The sequence below is a fragment of the Nuphar pumila genome, chromosome 14, assembly GCF_984573655.1.
Source record: "Nuphar pumila chromosome 14, dmNupPumi1.hap1.1, whole genome shotgun sequence".
NCBI lineage: Eukaryota > Viridiplantae > Streptophyta > Magnoliopsida > Nymphaeales > Nymphaeaceae > Nuphar > Nuphar pumila.
The window spans coordinates 18110216-18114855 of record NC_143262.1 but is presented as its reverse complement, the minus strand read 5'-3'; the positions used below and the strand labels follow the sequence as shown (position 1 = coordinate 18114855).

Below are 4640 nucleotides of genomic sequence, written 5' to 3'. Positions count from 1 at the left end.
TAGTTCCCTAACCCAACTAAAGAACCAATGACCAAACCCGATGTTTGGTAACATTTGAAATAAAAAGGGCCATTGTACAGAATCAAAGGCCTTATGAAAATCTAATTTAACAACGAAAGAAGGTTGACCGCAAAGATGCAAAGAGTGCACAACCTCGGTTGCCATGATAAAAGAATGATGAACCCTCTTATTATGGATGAAGGCAAACTGAGAGTCTGAGAAGATTTGTTGAGCTACCAATTTCAGCCTGTTTGCCAAAACCTTGTCAATCATACGGTAAAGAGCACTCATCACCAAGATCGGGCATAACCGAGAGATATCTGAAGCGTCGACGTCTTTAGGAATAAGTGAAATAATGGCTAAATGAAAAGGGTAGGGCAGTTTGGAATTGCGATAAAACTCATCGAAGAGGCTAACCACGTCCGGTTTGATAGAATCCCAGAAAATCTTGAAAAAAATCAACATGGAACCCATCAAAGTCGGGCACTTTTCAACCAGACAAATCTTTGATAGCACGAAGAATCTCAACATCTGAGAATCTTCTTTGTAAAGCACAGATTTGGTCATGAGAAATTGTCTGTAGCATGACAAACCCAATATTCCCCTCTGCAACCACTAAAGAGGCATAAATAGACTTGAAATAGCGCGTGACGGCCTGGTTGACAAGCTGATCAGAGAAAGAGAAACCCTCAATAGAGATAGAAGGGATGCCCTTCCTCCGATGGTGATGGGATACATAAGAGTGAAAAAAATTTAGTGTTGCCATCATCGACTTTGAGCCAATTCACCCTGGATTGCTGCTTCCAACGGATTTCATCCCTGACTCTCTAGTTATTCAACATAGATAGCTCAATGGACCTGGCCTGGAAACTCAAAAGTTGAGGTTCAGAAAAAATATCAAGGGAAGACATAGACTGGTACAATTCAGAAAGCTCACGCTCCCAGGCATCCAAATGCTAAAATTTTACAATGTTGCAATTATAGATCCAGGCCTTGATATCCTTAGCAAGACGCGAAAGCTTGCTGATAAGCCGAAGAGCAGCCCAATGCTCGATAGAAGGTTTAGACCAAGAGTCCAAAATAACCAAATTGAAATCCGGCTCCTGAAGCCACCATTACTAAAAAAACAAAGCGCCTGGTGAAGGAGAATCCATCCTCCCAAAGAGTGATGAGTTGACTATGGCCAGAGATAGAGGGCGCAAGCAAGACACATTTAATATCAGGGATGAGGTCCAATAAAGAAGGGGTGATAAATACCCTGTCTAGAACCCGACAGCTCGGGCGCGACCGCCTATTCAACCAAGAGAAGCGCTCGCCGGTAAAAGGAAGAGGGTAAAGGAGATGCCGGTGAACAAAGTCTTGGAAGCCTCGAATAAAGGGATTATGAAGGATGATAGAATTGGAATCATAAGAAGAAAGCAAACAATTGAAATTGCCTGTAATAAGGTGGCACTGATCATTAGAATTAACCACTCTATCAAGGTCATCCCAAAATGTGGGCCTCCTATTAGGGAGGTTGGGTCCATAAACCACAGACACCATTGCTCTCAAACCAACCGACTGTAAGTTGAAGGCAACAGACAAAGAGTAGAGACCCACGTCCAGCTGCGATAAATTTAAAAACTTCTTGCCGAAGAGGAGAATACCACCGACATGGTTGATTGTTGGCTTAAAGAAAAAATTTGTACCCCGCCAAATGAAAGAAGCGACTGCAAGCGGAATGTCCTCCATTTTAGTTTCACAAATGACAAACAGGTCAAGATTAGCCTGTCTAATCCAACTCGCCAAAAACAAGCACTTGAAGGCAGAATTGAGGCCCCTAATATTCCAACAAACAAGCTTCATGGCACAAAATCTGAAAAGACCCGTGGCTGCTGCAGCCTGGACGATCTACGAGGAGGCCAACCAGGAGAAACTGAATCTTGAAAGACAACCATTTTCCGTCTACGGTTACCAATGGGGGAACAATGCACATTCTCGATGGAAGAGTCATCCTGCGAAGAACCGAACGAAACAGAAGGGGGGGGCAAAGGATATCCCCGAAAACATAATGAAGACTAGAAATAATTGAATCTATGACATCTGATAAAGCTAGCAACTGAGATGCGGAGAGAGAGATATCCAGCAGCCGAGCAGCGTCGCCGATCTCAATACCGAGGAGGTACAAACTGGGATACAGATGGAGCTAAGAGGAAGGCAAGTAAGTCAACACACACCATGGCAGACCACCGTTGGGGCCAATAATAAAAGAAAAAAACGGACGCAAAGAATATGAGATAACCTCTGGGGCACGAGGGGGGAAAGGGCGAGGATGAGGAACTGAGAAGCCAATCGCCATGCAGCTGCTGGTCTGGTTGAAGATAGCTTGAATCGCCATAATATGGATAACAGGGTAATCAAAATTTTGGGATGGAAAGAGAATGGAGAAAGAGAATGAACTAAGGCCACCATGAGCAAGATTGTCCACCCACGCTACCGAGCAGTAGCTGGAGAGGGAGAAGGTTAAAGAAAATGTTGGGTCCCAAGGATATGAAGAAATGATCGACTGACCTGAAGAATGGAAATGAGAGCAGGCCTTGGCATGGGACTGCAAGCCCAAATCTGGTTGCACAAGCTGCAAAGCAGAAGGTAGAGGCACCACAAGCCCACCTCAGGCAAGCAAACCTGAAGGCGTCACCAACAAGAATTGGGAAGGCGTGCAAGAATAACCAAGCTGAGGGCCTCGCCCAAGAGGAGAAAAAATTGTCAGGTCCTTAGAAGAGAAATCATTGAAAGGGGCAGACTGCATGGAGCCATCTCCATGCACAACGGTCGACGTTCTGAAGAGGGATGAAAAAGGTGCCAGGTTCCAAGAAGAAGACAAATTGACTGTATGAGCTGCATCAGAGAAATCAATGCAGGCCTGGGCATAGGCATGCGAGCCCATACCAGACAGCACAAGCGACGACGCTGAATGATGAAGGTTTGATTATCCACTGCATTCAAGCATACCTGGAAGAGCTGTCACAGAGACTCGAGAAAAAGTGCTAGAAAAACCAGACCCCCATGAAACAGTTGATGGCTGGGAGACACGTGCATCGAGAAGCTGGGCTAAAACGAGGATATCCTTCACCGGAGAAGAGGCAGGGGAAGCTGAAGACGAGGACTGAGAAACCTTAGCAATGGGCGGCGGCCGGATCGGGACCCAGATAGACCCAATCTTGACCGTGAGGAAGGAATCTATCGACTCTTGAAGATCACTGATTTGTATCAACGATGAGAAAGATAGATGTTTGATTGGCCGAGGATTACTCTGGTGAGCATGAAAATGCCCCAACCTAATAGGGGCTTGGGAAGAAAGAGACGGCCCCACCAAGAGTGGAGGAGAGAAGGTAGAACGCCTGCGCATCCAGACCGGATGACGTCAAGATAAAAAAGAAGAATCGCACTTGTGGCAGTGAAGGTGCTTATGAAAATTCAGGGAGAAACAAGCATCATACCACCAATCCTCCGGCCTGACAAGACTTAACTGAGATCTACAGCGAAGGTCGTGGAAGGAACGCTGCCAGGAAAAGGGAACCTACTGCCACCACTTATCTGTCGCCTGAACCGATGGCATATGAAAGAAGAATGGTGGAACCAGCATTGCCTGAGCAGAGCATGCGGTGAAAGGCTCTAGCCTTACCTCACGCAGGAAACGTTGAACGTCCGAGATGAGAAGCGAGCCCATGGCAAGGCAAGAGTGCAGTGACGCCGAAAGCAAAGAGAAAAATCTATATTTGAGCCTGAAAGGGAGTACAACACCGATACTCCACCGACGGAGAGCAAAGGCAGCCCCCCAGTCATTGATAGCAACCTAGATAAAATAAAGGGCTCGTTAGTTTGAGCTCAACGAGCGATCTAGAGTGAGGCTCTAGAAATGGGCCATCGGGGGTGCATAAAGAGAGAGAGAGAGAGGTGAGTTACAGAATGGAGGTGGAGGAATCGTCGAAGAAGATGATCACGACTCAAGAAGATATAGGGAGGTCTGGGTCCCTATCCCCTACAGAGACTAGTGAGCCCACCTCCTCATCCCCCTCAACAAGTGTAGGGTCAGAGAGATCTACCTCCCTTGGAAGTGCAAGAGCGAGAGGCACCGCTACGAGAAGTGCGAGCACGAGTTGATGATGGAGAGGGTCATATAGACGATGAGGAGAAAAAGCTCAAGGAGCAGCAGAAGCAACCTATTTTGTTGATCCCCAAAACCCCCAATGCAAGATGATCAGGGTCCCGTTGTCCTTCCAACTTGCCAAGAGAAAGGTAAAGCAATAGGGGCTGAGAGAGAGAGGCAGTTAGGGCAAAGCCGGAGAGAAGAAGGGCAAGGACAAGGGAAGAAGGGATTAGAGCTGGAAAGAGGGGAGGTTCAGGTGGTTGCGTATTGTGCAACAACAAGCAAAAGGTGGGCCGATTGAATGCCAAAGAGATGGCACCGACGAGCAGCAGGTGGGCAACAGGGTATACCTACGAGAAGAGGGGCAAGCTAGTTGAACGCTGACGAGGTGGTGTTGGCGAGCGGTGGGTGGGGCAGCAAGGTAAGGTGGCACTGACGAGGAGTGGGTGGGACAGCAGGGCACACCAGTTAGTAGCGGCGGGCCAGTTGAAGGCAGACGAGGTGGTGCCGG

At 47.4% G+C, this 4640-nt stretch overlaps 1 pseudogene; it reads left to right on the top strand.

The window, feature by feature from the left end:
- The first annotated feature begins 3948 nt into the window (after positions 1-3948).
- Positions 3949-4240, top strand: LOC149816538 (NADH dehydrogenase [ubiquinone] 1 beta subcomplex subunit 7 pseudogene; annotated as a pseudogene).
- The last annotated feature ends 400 nt before the right edge of the window (positions 4241-4640 follow it).